This window comes from Cyprinus carpio, chromosome B20 (genome assembly GCF_018340385.1).
Source record: "Cyprinus carpio isolate SPL01 chromosome B20, ASM1834038v1, whole genome shotgun sequence".
Classification (NCBI taxonomy): domain Eukaryota; kingdom Metazoa; phylum Chordata; class Actinopteri; order Cypriniformes; family Cyprinidae; genus Cyprinus; species Cyprinus carpio.
In genome coordinates this window covers 15674857-15692393 of record NC_056616.1, presented here as the reverse complement: position 1 = coordinate 15692393, position 17537 = coordinate 15674857, and the positions used below count along the sequence as shown (strand labels likewise).

The window sequence follows — 17537 nt, the reverse complement described above, 5'->3', positions numbered from 1 at the left end:
GTTTGGGGAATATTTATTTGTCCTCGGACCCTAACTGAGGTTTCCCCTGGGCTCCATTTTGCTGACAACACGCAATAGTAAAGGTCACTCAAATGAAATGACATTCACTTAAATTTCTCAATTAGACCTACCTAGAGAACATTAAATCATGGTGGGAGAGAATTCATCTCCAGATTAATGCTAAGACTTAATGAGGTTGTCGCATTTAATGTATCTGGTTATTTGACTCTAACAATCTGTTATATACTCTTGAAAGAGGAAGAATGTTCATAGTCCACATGAAACTGAATCAAGATTCATTGTACTCTATTCAGTGCCTCCATCTAGTGGCTGTACTTAAAGACAGAAAGATCTTCGCGTTTACTCAGTCCCGAATCTTTATTTTATGCTTTTAACTGCACTTGGTGGTTTTTCTTTCTTCATTTTTATGTGTGCACTTAAAACTGCTCCTCAATATTTGATACACAATTTAAATACGACGAGCATGTTCTTTGCAACAAACAATTCAAGCCATAAAAATATCAAAGGTCAATATTCCGCAGCAGACGTTTCCTGCTACCTCATTATGACGCACGCAACGAATTGTCGTCAGGTAAATACATTTTTTTTTCTTTCAGTTCTGGTATTCGTAAACTGTATTTCTGTGTTGTTTATATATGTCGAATTATTATTAGCCTGCTTTGGTGAAAAATCGTGTTAGAGCAATTATTTACTTCCACTTTCACTCTCTTTTTAGACGACACACGCAACGCATAGCTTTTCTAACAAGAACGGGTCTTTTGATAAACACCCTTTTGTGGAACGACAAGATCAGGAGAAATTTTTTAAGCGTCTTAGCAAGTGTTGGCAGCGGAATGGCAGAGGCTATGCTCGTAGATCACGACCAGTACAGCTGCTCAATATGTTTGGAGTTGTTGAGGGATCCCGTGACAATTCCGTGCGGACATAGTTACTGCATGAGCTGTATTAATGAGTGCTGGAATACAAATGATCAGAAAGGGATCTATAGATGTCCACAATGCAGACAGGCCTTCAATTCAAAGCCTCCACTCAACAGAAGTACAGTGCTTGCTGAAATAATGGAGAAACTGAGGAGTACAGAGTCTGCTCAAAGTCTTGCTGGACCTGGAGAGATTGCGTGTGTTTCTTTCTGTGCTGGAGAAATGATCAAAGCTGTCAAGTCTTGTCTGGAGTGTCGAGCCTCTTACTGTGAAACACATGTACAGCCCCATTATAATGTTCCTGCCCTGAAGAAACACAAGCTGGTGAAAGCTGCAGTCATTCCAGTATGCCCCAAAACACGACAAGCTCCTTGAGGTTTACTGTCGAACGGACCAGAAATGTGTCTGCATGCACTGCTTACTGGATGACCCACAAGTGCCCTGACACAGTACCCTCTACAATGGAGCGCAACGAGAAACAGGTGAAGATATCCATAGTTTTTTTATTTTCTTTAATGACTGGTAAGGGCTGTCAGTAGTTTAAACCAGGGGTCACCAGACTCGGTCCTGGAGGGCCGGTGTCCTGCAGACTTTAGCTGGTCCTCCAGGACCAAGTTTGGTGACCCCTGGTTTGAAAAAAATGTAATCACTCCTTTTTTAGTGTTAAGTCTCTATTAATCGCACTCTTTTCAAGAAAGTAAGTATAGGCCAATTGTTTAGCATATTCGTTTTTTTTCATCATTTGCTATATCCAGCAAAGTAAGCCATTAGATTGAAGGGTGATTCACATAAAAATGTATTTTCTGTAAGCTTTTTTCAAAGTAAATGTAAGTGTCTTTACAAAAAAAGGACACCTGAAGACTTTAAAAGGACACCAAATTACCAAGTCATATAAGGAGGCCTCCAATTCATAAATTTATGCATACCAAAGTACACATGGGAACATTACAGAAATTCACACTGTGTAGTAGGCCATGTGTACTGTGCAACAGCAAAGTACTGTTCACATTTTTGTCCAGTTGCACATGGAGATGCCAAAAAAAAAAAAACCTGAACTGACCTGACCGCATATTTCTAGTACACGGATCCATTCAGAATGACTAAACACAGCAAAACATAGACATGACCAATTAAAAACATTATCCTGAATGTGTGTGGAAACAATGTACTCAAATGTGTTTGTGCATAAATACCATGTGTGTCCAGAGCGCACATATACATCGTTTGTTTTGTGCATCAATACAACAGACTTGTGTCCATGCTTACTATACAGTACCCAGTACGTCATCGCAGTTGTCCTTACCTTGATTACAATCCTCATTCTGCAGTAATTTATTTGTGAGATGCTGGTTTGCTTTATCCAACCGAGAAGTTTGCGTATCATTTGGCCATACAAGCGGTGGGATGTTTTGACGTTCAGTACCAGGCTCTGTTTCATATGGAGTGTGATATGATGTAATGATGTGTAACTTTATGTGCTTCAGTAATTTATTTGTATTTAATTATTTTAATATGTTAAGGATTTTGAATTAACCACATAAGTCACTCTATTGCTTTATCATATTGCATAACGCATTAACTTAGACAGCCCTACTCATAACATAAAGTAGTTACAAAAATGCCATTGACAGACATGACTTGTGATTTGCCCCTTAGATAAAACTCACACACTCTTGTACAAAAGTCAAGCAGACAATTCAGGCAAAAGAAAAAGAGCTGCAGAAGATGAAAATGGACATCACATCCCATTCAGTAAGTTCTGATGTAAAACAAATAACTTTCACAGATAGTGAACAGCGGACACAAGGTTAATATATAACATAATATATAACATTTTTGTTTTGCTTTGGTTCTCTTTAGGATTCTGCAAAGAAGGCAGTGGAGAACAGTAAGAAAGTCTTCAGTGAATTAGTCAAACTTATTGAGAAAAAAAGCAATGAGGTGATTGAAGAAATAAAAGCTCAAGAAAAGGCTGATCTGGATCACGGGACAAAGCTACAAAAGAAGCTGGAGGGAGAAATCACTGAGCTGAAGAGAGAGAAGGAGTTCTAGATGATCTTCTACAGACAGAAGACAACATCCAATTCTTCAGGTACAAGCACTATAAGTAATAGGATTATATATTAGAAGCCAGAATTATAAGACATTATATACATTCAGTCCCTTGAATATTCCCCCCCTCAGAATTATGAGACTGTGTCCTCTTCATCTGGATCTGATGAGTTGCCGAGTTTCTCATTTCAGCCATACTGCTCTTTTGAGGACGTAAGAAAACTTATATGTGATCTCACTGGAAGACTTGAGACTACTTGCTCGCAGGAAATAAGCAAAACAATTAATAAAGGTAAAGTAACAATGATTTCTATTTAATGACTTCTTGCATCCAATTGTATGTGTGAGTGATGGAATGGTTTAATGTAATCTCTTACTTTTAGTTTCAGATTTGTCCACAAAGAGGCCTCCGTTTGACTTTGTAGTTGGAGACAGAGTCCGCGTGAAGCCATCTGTTGTTACTCCAATACACAAATGGGGATCGGTCACTTTATTGAGTGTTGGTGTTGTTAAAAGTGAGAGAACTGACAGATATCGATGTGTATTTATATTAGGCATGACAATTGCAGTGAAATTATACACACACACACACACACACACAAAAAGTATATAAAACTAGTCTCACTTAATGTTTATAGTACCACCAGACTGAGAAAATGTGATAGTTTATATTAAAGTTTTTGGTTCTACTTCTGCAGAAATTCAGGGTGAGTGGTTGACTGTAGATTTCCCCGAACAAAGAAACTGGACTGGTGTATAGTTTCAGAAATGGAGCATGTGACCGGTGCTGGTTCAGGTAATCTACCGTATTCATCGAACAAAAACATGCTAAAAATATCTAGAACATCTAACTGTTAGAATATTAAACTTTGCATCTGAGCAGTTTTGTAATATTTTATGGTTGTCAGGATAAATTATTAAAGGTTCTTCATGGAACCATCAATGCCAACTTTTATTTTTAAGAGTGAATATGACTCCAATTGGTACATATCTCAGAGAGCCTACTTTTAACAAAATAGTTATCGCGTCTGTTGAATGAGGCCATGAAGTGTTTTAAAACACTTCCATCAAAACACTCATACTTGGACCTCCATGTGATATTTCAGGACCTTCAAGTCTGGACTCCAATATTAAGATTGGAGACAAAGTTCGTGTGAAACCATCTGTTGTTACTCCAACCCACAAATGGGGAGAGCAGTCACTCACAAAAGCATTGGTGTTGTTCAAAGTAGGAGCACTGGGTTTATTAACCTTCTTTGATGGATGTATGAAAGAAATGAGTTTATTGTCTCACAGATTGCCTGTTATTACAGAGGGAGAAAAGCAGGATACTTTATAATCATGATTTTTTATTTTTATTTTTTTTTTGCGTATTGCAGAAATTTCAGGGTGACTCTTTGACTGTAGATTTCCCTGAGCAAAAAAACTGGACTGGTATAGTTTCAGAAATGGAGACTGTGGCCAGCGCTGGTTCAGGTAATTTTACTGTACCTGTTTTAAGACATGACTATTTAAAGTAATTGCAGACCGTTTTCTTAGCTGCAGCTTAAATGTTGTGTGTTGTGCACTTTAATGTGCAAGTGCCTACAGTAATATTTTGCTTGTTTCACATCTTGTCAATAATTAAATGGTCCAGCTGACATTAAGGTTGGTAACAATAGTCGAGTGAAATTTTCCCATAATACCACCATTACCTACAAACCTAACTGGGGTGCTGATGTCACACATAAGAGCGTGGGTTGTTGGTAAAAAAGGCGATTAGATTTTTCCTCAAAATAAATAGTCCTATTATCACAAGCAATCCCTGCACTCAACTACCGGCCTTGAAATATGACCTGTTTCTTTGTTTAAACATTAAATGTGCTGGACATCCAGATTTTTAGCATTTGCCTGACATTGGAAATTGGAGGGAATTCTTTCTCTGACATGGAGCTAGTAACCGATAATGATTGCGTTGGCTTATTACGGTATTTCAATGACATTTAAGTAGAAGTAATCCAGCAGAAAGCCCCTCGCAGACGTTCGTGTTACGTCTCCTTTGCATTTCAGGATCTTCAAGCCTTGGATTCCGTTATTAAGATTGGCGACCAAGTCGTGTGAAAGCTATCGGTTGTGACACCAACACACAAAGGGGAGCAGTCACCCACAAAAAGCATTGGTGTTGTTCAACGTTGAGAGCACTGACCTGACGTTAACTTCATTACTAATATTAGGCATGCTATCTTCATTGCACTGGGCTTTTAAACAGGAGAATAATATGAAAACGATGATGCGCAAGAAGAAAAAGGATTGAATATTTACAAAATTTAAAATTGTAAAAATAAATTATTTAATTATCTTTTTGCAGAAAATTCAAGATGAGTTCTTTGATTGTGGATTTGTCCTGAGCATAAAAATGGACGGTTTAGTTTAAGAAATGGGCTTGGTGACCAGTGCGATTTAGGTACATTTCCATGCATTTTTTTTTATATGTTTGCCACTTTGTAAGTAAAACTGCTCTTCTGTATAATCTGATTTTCATTTTTTGTTAACAAAACAATCTTTCGTGCCATTAAGGGTTGGAGACAGATGTCAGCGGCAAAAAAAGGGGGGGGAAGTGAAATCTTCATAATTACTCCAAAACATAACTGGGGTGGACATGTCACACACAAGAGTGTTGGTGTTGTAAGAGGCAAGATCTATTTTTCTCAAAGAACAGACTTGGAGACATCAACTACTTCAGTATATTTATCATATACACTGGTAGCCAAAAGTTTGGAATAATTAAGATTTTTTTTGTAATTTTATATAAATGTAATTATATAATGTAATGTAATGTATTTTCATCTATCTATCTATCTATCTATCTCTTATGCTCACCAAGCTGCATTTATTTGATCCAAAATACAATAATACAGTAATATTGTGAAATATTTTAACAATTTAAAATAACTTTTATACAGTGGGTACGGAAAGTATTCAGACCCCCTTAATTTTTCACTCTTTGTTATATTGCAGCCATTTGCTAAATCATTTAAGTTCATTTTTTTTCATCATTAATGTCCACCAGCACCCCTATTGACAAAAAACGAACGTTGCTTTTTTTGCAGATTTCTTAAAAAAAAAAAAACTAAAATACCCAAGGGTCCTAAGTTTCAGACCCTTTCTCATATTTCGTAGAAAAGCACCTTTTAAACTAATACAGCCAGGGGTTTTTTTGGGAAAAGATGCAACAATTTTTTTTCACTCGGTTTGGGGACTTGCCATTCCTCCTTGCGATCCTTCCAGTTCGTCGGGGTTGGGAGTAAACATTGGGTGGCCCGTCTTTTTCAGGCCTTCCAGGAGCTCATTTGGGGTTTTTAAGTCGGGCCTGGCTGGGCCCAAAAAGAACAGTCACGGATTTGGTTTAAAGCCACTCCTTTTATTTAGCTGGTTTTTTGGGTCTTGTCTTGTTGGAAAGGGGAACCCTTCGGCCCCAGTCTGGGGTCCTAGCACTCTGGAAAAGGTTTTTTCGTCCGGTTCCTTTTTGGGCCGCATTCATTTTTCCCCTCATTGCAACCATCGTCCTGTCCCGCAGCTTAAAAAACCCCCCCAAAGCTATGCTGCCACCACCTGTTTCCTTTGGGGACTGTATTGACAGGTGATGAGCAGTGTGGTTTTCCCCAAATTTTATGCTTAAAAATTAAAGGGGCCAAAAAAAAACTTCAATCTTGGTCTCATCAGACCAGAAATTTTTTTTCTCTGTTTTTTTAGAAAAACTCCATGGGGGCCTTTCTGTGTTTTTTCCCCTGGGAGAGGCTTCCGTCGGGCCCTCTGCCATAAACCCCGACGGGGTGGCTTTTGACTCATGATTCTATTTTTTTGACATGCCTGTGAGCTGAAAGGTCTTATATAAAGGTGTGTGGCTTTCTAATAAAGGGGCCCAATCATTAAAATCAAACACACCCTGACCCAAATGAAGGTGTGGGGAAAATCTCAAGGATGATCAAAAAAAGAACAGCCCTAGTTAAAATAGAGTGCCCCACAGAAAGGGTCTGAATCTTGACCTGTGATATTTTTCATTTTTCTTTTTTTTCTGAAAAATGTCCCTTGGGTTTTTTTGGGCAAATTCTTTTAAAAAAAAAAAAAAAAAAAAAAAAAACCCTTAAATGTTTTAGCAAAGGGTTTAAAATAAAACAAGGGAAATTTAAAGGGGGTCTAAAATACTTTCCGTACCCACTGTTTTTGAATATTTTTTATTGAACAAGTAATTAATTTTTTGCATGGGTTTGCTGTTGAAAATATTTTAAGTGGTTGCCCTCTCATCTTTCTAGATATAAAATCTGGGGAGGGGTTTTGTGGATTTTCCAACCAAAGGGGAAAGGATTCTTCCAGATGGAGTTGGTAAACTAGGTAATCAGGTCAGTTGCTTAAAATTTTTTTTTTTCTGTTTTAATTTTTTGGTTTTTTGAACATGCAATAAAAACTTACCTTCTGTTTTTCTTACAGAGCTAAAATTTCAGGATCCCTCAGTTTGTAGGATGTGATTTGGGGACTCTCGTACCTTTTGCTTTTGTGAATGAATTTTGATCCAAAAACTTGACTGTTTTTTTTGTGCATTTAAAATGAAAAATGAAAACACATTTTTTACTTTAAAAACCTGTGGGTTTTCATACTGCTTCCTTTACATAAGGAAGTTTTTTTTTTTGAAAGAAGTTCAAATTTTCACTAATTGGGGGTTTTTAAAATTCATTGAAATAACAACCTTTCAGTTTGATCGTTATTATTGTTTTTGGTAATTTTTTTGTAGAAAAGGGTGTTGCGGTAGAAGAATGTTTTTACATAATAGCCTCTATTGTTTTATCAACTGTTTTTTAGCTCTCGAAAGGACTACTCCAAATTTTTTTCAGCTCACGTTAATAAAAAATCAAAAATAATCCTTTTAAAAATTTTAAAATATTAAAAAATTGAAAATCCCCCCTGTCAAAATCCCCTACCCCAAAAATTTCCTTTTGCGAAAATTATAATTTTTTTGTCTTTGATTGAATTAAAAACTGCTTGATTTGCCATTGTGGCTAAGCAATGTTTAAATACTTTTGGTCTACAATTTCTGGGCCCCCGGGTTTTTTGGGTTTTTGTTTTGTATATTTTTCCTAGCTGGGGTTTGGGTTTTTCAATTAAAGAAAATGACAAGCTATTTTTAAATACAGAAAAATTATTTGTGTTGACCCACGTTTGTTTGAGGCTGCAGATTTTCATTTTGAAAAAACTACTTTCCCCCCCCTTTGTGGCGCAAACAAATCCTTCCTTTTTTCTTCATGAAGTCTTTGCTAGTGTTCCATCAATTTGATCTGAAAACCCTTAAAGATCACAATTTCAAAGATCTAGCCCTTTTAAAACACAACGGTCCTTTTTTGAGGAAATACAAAGCACTGTATTTTTTACTTTTCCCATTCAAAAACTATTACAATTTATCTTTGTTTTTGTGTATTTGTTTCCCCTTGCTCTCAGTTCACTCTAAAAACCCACCTTCACTTCATCCGGGTTTTTTTAAAAAAATTAGTTATTTTTGGGGGAAATTTGGCAGAGCTATGCTCGAGATCCGCCCATACGTGCTCAATATTTGTTGTTGAGGATCCCTGCAATTCCGTGGGACTATTACTGTTTTTAGCGTTTTAATAGGTGGAATCCAATGTCGAAAGGGATCTATAATGTCCACAATGCAGACGGCCCTTCAATTCAAAGCCCCATCAACAGAATACTGCTTTTCTGAAATAATGGGGAAAAATGAGGATACAGAGTCTGCTCAATCTTGCTGACCTGGGGAAAATTGCTGTGTTCTGTTCTGGAGAAAGATAAAGCGTCAAATCTTGTCGGAGGTCGAGCCTCTTCGTGAAACACATTACACCCCCCTTATAATGTTCCTGCCCTAAGAAAAACAATGGTGAAAGCTGCATCTTCCATATGCCCCAACACGACAAGCTCCTTGAGGTTTACTGTCGAACGGACCAGAAAAGTTTGCATGCACTGCTTACTGGGTAACAAAGGCCTGCACGACCCTCACCAAAGGGGGCCCAATGAAACCCGGTTGAAGACAACCCCGATTCTTTCTTTGATGACCCTTTAAACCCATTTTCAAAAAAATGTTTTATAAGATTAAACAGACTGCTACTGTTTGCCCTTTTAAGAAAACTCCAGATACCCCGACAAATGTAACAAACAAAGCAGGCCAAAAAAAAAGAGCTGCAGAAGAGAAAAAAGGACATCCATCACATTCGTAAGTTCTGAGTAAAACATAACTTTCCAGTTATACAAAACGACTCTGCATTTTTTTAGCTAAAACAAGGTTAATCACTGCAATTTGGATCTTTAATTGTAAACATTTTTTATTCTCCTCAGGTTCTGCAAAGAAAACAGGGGAAAAAGTAAGAAGTCTTTTAGTGAAATTCAAAAATTTGAAAGAACAAAGGGGGGACTGTAAATAAAAACTCAGGAAAAAGGTGATCTGGATCACGGGACACAAAAAAAATGGGGGGGAAAAAAAAGGTCCTAGAGGTCTTCTAAACAAAACAAAATCCCAAATTTTTTCAGGTACACTTTTTCTTTAAGCAAAAGTTTATACTCTTATCAGAGTTACATTATTACACACTCTTGGGTCTTTCTCGATTGGTCGGGTGACATTTTACTGGGGAGATTTTTTTTTAATATTTCGTTGATTATGTCAATGCTTTTTATTCAATCCCCTTTGGGTAAAAATGAAAAATTTACTTTCCCGCTCTATACACCTTGGATCACTTTCCTATTTTTCACCCCCAAAGTAAATCCTATTTTTTCTGTTGCAATGTTGAATACCTTGGAATACTTATTATTATTTTCCCAACTGTCATACACTACCGTTTAGAAGTTTGGGTCTGTATGTGACATTACTATTTAGCTCTTATACTGTTTTAAACCCCCCGGTTTTTTCACAAAGAACTTGAACTGCCACATCAGTAAAAAATAAAATTTTGTTTATCCAGGATCTTCAATCTCAACTGTAATATTAAAATAGGGGACAAGGCTGTGTAAGCCTTTTTTTTGAAACTCCAAAAAACTATGGGGTTCAGTCAGTCACAAAAAAAAATTGGCATGTCTAATAAAAACTTTATCTACTGTCATTAAATTCAGAATGTACAGTGGTTGTTGAAGACTTTTAGCTATAATTACAAACAATCAATTTCAGTATGGCATTAAAAAAATGTTTTAAAATAACAAAGTTTTCTTTTCTCTGTGTGCGGGGGAAAACCCTGACAGTAGGGTTTCCCTAGCAAAAAGGTTTATTGGTTGGGGGTTTCTAAAGGGGAAATTGTAGTCAGTGTTGTTTAAAGGGTTTTTAAAATGTATGAAAATGTATGGTTTTTCCTTATTTGGTGCAGCCCCTGTCCAAATTGTTTTCCTACCCATTTCACATCAAATGGTTTTGTTTTACAGTCTCACTGCGAAATGCAAAAAAAGGTAACCCCGGATTTGGGTGTCAGGGGGACCATCAGTTATGAATGCCGGGGTTTAAATTTTTAAATCTAGTAAAAGTATGACAGTGTGAAATTTCCGGTCCCATTTACCTGGGTTTAAAAATCCCCCGGGTAAATTCAATTTTGAGATACCTTAAAAGTTTTTGGGTAGGACAGTACAGCAATTTTAAACATTAAAAAAAAAAATTATTAAATTTAAAAAAACCAGGTTACAAATTTGGTTTATAATGTAAAACAATGTTTGAGATTTGATTCATAAAGATGAAAATAGAAATGTACTTTCACAATTTACCTTGGGGCCATATTGAAATTCCAACATTTTGGAACCGAAACCCTATAGGGCCTTTTAAAGTTTTTAAGACCCTCATTAATTTTATTTTTGGGGGGAAATGCCCTTTACAGTCCCAAAAAAATAACTTGTTTTCTGTTATTAAAAAAAAAATAACAAAACCCCCCCCAGGGGAAAAAAGTAATGCAAAAAAATGAAACCATTTTCTTTAATAACAAATAGTTACTTTTTTATGGAGTAAGCAATATTTAATTCATACTTTTTTAAAAAAACTTTTCCCCCAACATTGATCATTTCTTTAACATGTTTTATTTTTTTGATGAATACACATTGAATAAATGCATTGTGTTTTTTTTTCAATATTTTTTATTAACGAGGTCAATGACAATGATACTGCAATATACACAATATACAGTATGCATCACAACTGAATTTTTTTTTTTTTATAATGCATGATTTGTTATCACATCCCGAGAAGTGTCCAATTTCTGCAGAGGACATTAATCTAACATGTCCCTCTGATAACAGATTATCTCTAAATGAAATTGAAAAATTTCTGCATAGTCTGCTGTTGAAATGGATCTCTATTGTGAAGCACTATAATAAATTCAGCAGGAAATGATTTCTGGAAGTTCATGTGACACTGAGACTGGAGTATGAAATTCAGCTTTTGCATAACGAAATAACAATTTTTTTACTCAGATAAATGCTGCCCGTGAGCTAAGAAACAAATAAAATCTACATTATTCAAACCAAAATGTATGACTCTAAAATGACATTCCCCTCAATAAATGCTCCTGGAATAATGCCATTTGTTAACACAAAAACAATACAAATGGTGTTGAATAATTTTGTCTGCTAATATTAAAACAAAACACAATTGCCTTCTTCATTAAAACAGAAAACCCCACATTTTAGGATGGGCCGCTGAATCTGCCAAGAAAGAGGATGTGCTGTTAGTGGTTGCCTGATGAAGAACAGGAGGGTGATCTGCTGTGAAACTTTCTGAACTGGCGGGCCATAGGAAGACAAGGCTGCAGAGTGGCCTGCTGCCGCCTCTGTTCCTTCCTCATTCCTTCAATAAAGCTTGTGGATCAACTGCTGAAATGAGAGCCCACGCTGACTGCTCATTGCCTGTCAGATTCGCCTTTGTTTCCTGGAACACAGAGCTCCAACCCATCTGTTGCAGTATTTCTGATAGGGAGCGCTCAACTTTCCAGCTTGAACTTGGCAAATGGACTCTGATATCCATTCCATGTACCCATTCTGTCTCTTCCTGGTCCAGTCATGCCGCTTGGCAAGGGTCAACTCGCTCTCCAGCTGTTAAACACACAGACATACATGCTGAAAAAAAAAACATACACAGCACCAAACTAATTCCATATGATGCAAACTATCCATTTTTTCTGCCTCACGGCACTTTTGCTGACCTTTCAGAAGCGGGTCAGGTCAGAGCCAGCCTGAGTTTCTTGCTTCTGTGGAAGAAGGCTGCACATGCTGAGCTCCTCCTGTTTCATAGTGTATCTCCAGCCACCTGCAGCTTTATCCTCTTGGGAGTTTCTGAAAGGGAAGGTCTCTTCCAGGTACATCATTTCCACAGTCCGCTCTCTCATTCTGGATTGAAGACAAATGTCATTAAATGAAGGAATTAATAATATATACAAAAATGACTTCTAATTATATACATTTTTTCATATGCTGTTGCAACCCCGAAACAAATCCCCCAGATTGCACACCTTGGTTTATTTTAAATGGCATTTCTTTAGTTGTTTTTTTGCTTCCAATACGCGCTTCCAGTTTCCTTTAAATTAGATGGTGATGAACCAGAACTAGTCGGCTTCAGCCCATTTAGCACACCCGGCTGAAGAAAGATCGTTAATTTTATCGAAAACCCACAAACAAAACCCTTTCATTATTAGTATAGTGTTCTGATAATGTGCATTAAGGTATACAGTCCATATACTAAATCTACTTTCACATATAGCCTATAAAGCTGCAAGTGATTCGCCTATAAACGTTCCCATCCACATTCTGATAGATTTGATGTGACTAATTTCTCACGGTTGGCCAGTTTGAGGATGTAGGAGGCCGATGGGACTGTTTGATGTTGAGGTGAGGCTCTCAAACTGAGATAGTGAACATCAGAGACCCGAACTGAAGGACAAAACCTGCAAAATAAATTTGATAAAACCTCTCAAAAACCTGTGACACTGTCAGAAAGATCCAAATTTCATTTGGACTTATTCAATTACAATTTAAATACCAAATAATACAAGTAGCCAATATGAAGAATACCTTTTTTTTTTCAGAAAATGTGTGTGTGTGTGTGTGTGGTGTGTGTGTGGTGTGTTGTGTGTGTGTGTGTGTGTGTGTATAATATATAATAACTATCTATAAATAATTATTAATTGCATATATATATATATATATCTATATATATATATAATATATATATATATATATATTATACATATATAATTTTATATTTATTTATTTTTTGCTATATGCAATTCATGTGGTAAAGTGGGTGAAACGCTCCCATTAAGGACCGTGTTAATTGTTTCTGTAAAAACAGTGTTAAATGTGTCCGAAACAGTTATAGTGACAACGACATAAATTATAACCCATTTATGAAAAATGTCCAGTGTTTTTAACATTATTGTTCTATAACATCATATTGATATTCGTATTTAATGCCCTTCATTGGAGCATCTGACGAGTCACGACAGACTCATTAAGGGTAAATTATTTTATCAGAGGGGGAAATTCAACAAACAACCACACACACACACGCACCCACACACACACACACAAACACTGTTAGGCTTTTATTTGTGCACGTAACATTAGTTGATTTATGGAATGTTGTGGTGGCTGCTTCGTCCGATAGAACGTCTTTCACAAGGCTTTTTGGCTGCTATATTTTTTACTAACCACCAGATGGCCTGGTTTTTCGACCACACTCGAAGATTTTAATCTTTTCCTGAACAGTCCGCAGCAGATGTGCTAAGATTGTGTTACCTTGCTGCGTTGCAGGCAGGAGTGTCGTAGAGATGGTACGTTCTGTGCCGAGGCTTCGGAAGCATGTGTCGAGAAACTCCCGGCCAGTGTTGCCAACTAATTTTCCGGGGAAGTTCCTAAAGGCAGATCGATTTGTTGGCTTTTTTTTTTTTTTTTTTTTTTTATTGCAAATAAAGGGCACAAATCACATGTGATTAGCCAAAATATACAAAGCATACAAAAACAAAGAGGTAACAGAAAATAAAACAAAATTGCCAGGGGAAGCTTACAGGTCATTACAAAGAGAAGGAGGACCATATGTTGATAGTTTTAATAGCCTTTTTGTTGTTTGAGTCTCTAGGTGGTCTTCACAAAGAGAACAGTTTGTATTGATTTCCCTTTTAAATTTAATCATGTATGATTAGCAGGGTAATATCTGTGAATTATTTTGAAAGATACTTCTTTCATTTTGTTTACTATCAAGTATCTGTGAGGAAATCATCCAAACCTTTTTCCAATCAATGTCATTTACAAATCGGTTCCAATAAAATGTAACATTTTGGAATAGAAACAATCTCTTTCTGAAATATTGCACGAATGTTCTTATTATTATGTGGAAGTTGAGAAAAACAGATTCTTCCAACTGGTGATTCACGCCACATCGGGGAGGGAGACAGAAGTAGGTGGAAGTCTGCCAGTATACTTAAAAAGCATGATTGTGCCTGATAGAATGGGGTCAATACAATTGCGAATTCTTTCGGCGTAACTGGAATGTTATATGTTGATAAAAATTCTCTATAGGAGAAAACTCACCCCTCTACACTAAATATCTGGTCCACCAGCAAAATCTGATTGCGTACCCACTCTCAAAAATAAAAAGACTTGTTCTTATATAAAATATCTCTGTATTCCAAATTAGATACCTGTGAGGTGAGAAATTATGCTTGTAATAAGAGACCAAGCTAAAAGGACCTGCTTGTGAAAAGTGGACAGTTTTACAGGGAGTTTGTCTACATTGTAGTTACAATTCAAAATAAAGTCCCAGACCACCAAAACGAGAGAATATATAATGGGGAATAAAATTCCAAATCGAGACGGGGTTTTTAAGAAAATGCTTAGCCCAATTAATCTTAAAGGTATTATTTAGAGTATTGAAGTCCAAAAAATTTAGCCCACCAGATTCATATTTTATTCATAACAACACTTTTTTATATATATAGTGTATACGATTTTTCCAGATGAAGTCAAAAAGCATTGTATAAATGTCTCTACAGATTTTACTGTCCAAATGTAAAGAGAGAGCTGCGTGTGTAAGCCGGGATATCCCTTCAGCCTTGGTAAGCAACACTCTGCCTTTTTAGAGATAAGTCCCTTTGCAACCACTGGTTCAGTTTGTTCTAGTTTTTTTAATGATTGGAGAAAAATTTAAACGGACATCTAATTTTCTGATCTTTAGAGATAATAATATCCAAGTACGTTACTTCTTTCTTGATCGGAATGTTGCAAATAGTTTGTATATCACAGTCTTTTAAAGGCAGCAGCTCACATTTATTAATATTTAGGCATGAACCAGAGGCCTCTGAAAACTGGTTAATTACTCAAATGGTGACAGGTATCTGGCTTGCATTTTTTAAAAAGATTGTGGCATTGTCAGTAAGCTGACTGATGAAGATATCCCTACTCGCAATAGAGATTCCTTGTAAAGCACTATTACATACATAAGTTGTGAGAATTTGTGTACAAAGTAGAAACAAATATGGGGAAATCGGGCATCCCTGACGAATGCCCCGTTCCAGATTAAATCCAGGGGAAGTTCCATTTTTCAGTTTTATAGAGCTATTGCCATTAGCATATATGGTTTTAATTGCTTTGCTGAAAAAGTCCCCAAAACCAAATTTCTCTAAAGATAGAAAAAAATAAATTGGTGTTCTATTGTATCAAAGGCCTTATAGAAGTCTAAGAGGAGGATGAAGCTATCTTCAGATATTAAGTCAGACCAGATCAATTTGTTGCTGAAAGTTGCTAACTGACGTTGTGATGTCATTGCATAACCATGACACAAAACGCATGCCACGTTTTTACATAGAACACACGAGATCACTCAAATCTCAGCAAAAAATATTTTTTTTAAATGTTATTTGTTCATACAAATATTATACACATAAAATATTTTAATTTGTAAATGTAACATAAGTAACATCTTTATGATCGGATTTGTACAACATTGAATTATTGAACAGTTACACATGTATTTTCTTATTAACTAGTAAAACTGAACAATTTTTCTTACAGTGTACATAACTGAACAACAGTTATATATACCCAAGCTAATGACAAGCTGTATCATAAATGTGCATTTTTTATTGACCAATTGGATCTAGCAACTTAATGCACATTTGATGTTTGTACTGTTAGGCATCTTTCTCCGGCTCTGTCCAGATTGATGTGCTACTTGGCTGGCTAGCTGTTTAATGGTTTCCTCTTTTTGTGTAATTTAGATGAAAATATGTGCCTTTTTTGAGTCACTTTACAAAAATTGCTAAAAGTTGCCAAAAACTTTTTTAAAAATAACTTGTTGCTTATTGAAAAGAAAGTTGCTAGGGTAGTCTGAAAAGTTGCTGAATCTAGCAACAAATTTGCTAAATTGGCAACACTGATTGAGGAAGCAGCAGCATGGAAGTCAAGGATGCAGCTAAAATGCGGAATAGAGTTTAATTTATTAGGGCATGGATTTGGCTGACAGCTCTGGAAAGTAAACAGACTTATATGCTGAATTAACCATTGTACTCTGTTTGGGGTCTTTTTGACCCCAAATGACATTTGCTGAAATAATAATAATAAAAAAGTTCCCTTTATCTACATGGCATGAGACTTTTGTATGGTTGTCAACACTTGGTAGCTCTACAGATAAAAAAATTAAACTGGATTGATATCTGGTTGTATGTTTGCGTGAAAAGAAAAAAGTCAATCTTTGGGGTCTGTGGAGACCCCACATTGAAATGAATGGGAAAAGATAAAATCAATACCTTTACTTTTTAATTAAAAATTAAAAAAAAAAAAAAAAAACAAACAAAAAAAAAACAATATATCCACCACAATGCAGACCACAAAGTACACGAAAATGAAGTGACAACCCTTCCACACATTCACAATGCAGAACAATTACTCTCGTGCACACACCCTCCCCGACCCCCCAAAAATCACCCATAGACATCAATTGAAGACTGTTACTATAACTATATTTGTTACATAATTTGTCAAAAATGTCAGTTACAATGCAGACAACACACAAAATCTGACACCACTGCACATCCACGATGGAGTTAAAACACACAGGAAGTAGATGTGATTGTTCCTGTCATAACTGCAAAAAAAATGCTATTTCAGTACAAAAAATGCTAAACTTTGACAGAGTCGTTTTATATTATTACAATAATGGTTTTATAATCTCTTAACAGAAAATATAAATAAAAAACTTGTGAAAAGATCTATACCTATGTGGAAATGCAAATGAGCCATTGAGTAATGCTCTAGAGCAGGGATTCTCAAATCTGGATCTCAAGATCCACTTTCCTGCAGAGTTTAGCTCTAACCCTAATCAAACACACCTGAGCATGCTAATCAATGTCTTTGGGATCTTTAGAAAATCACAGGCACGTGACTTTGATCAGGGTTGGAGATAAACTCTGCAGCATTGGACCTCCAGGGCAAGATTTGAGGAAGGGGGCTCTAGATTGGACCTCCAGGGCAAGATTTGAGGAAAGTTTTTTTTTTTTTTTTTTTTTT

The 17537-nt window shown here is 36.2% G+C and overlaps 1 long non-coding RNA gene and 1 pseudogene across 1 annotated transcript; both read left to right on the top strand.

The window, feature by feature from the left end:
• The first annotated feature begins 541 nt into the window (after positions 1–541).
• Positions 542–3021, top strand: LOC122140952 (annotated as a pseudogene).
• A 105-nt stretch (positions 3022–3126) lies between these two features.
• On the top strand, positions 3127–4180 carry LOC122141047. Its single transcript, XR_006157512.1, has 4 exons — positions 3127–3285; positions 3377–3508; positions 3692–3789; positions 4100–4180. It is a non-coding gene; the product is annotated as an uncharacterized LOC122141047 (long non-coding RNA).
• Positions 4181–17537: the final 13357 nt, after the last annotated feature.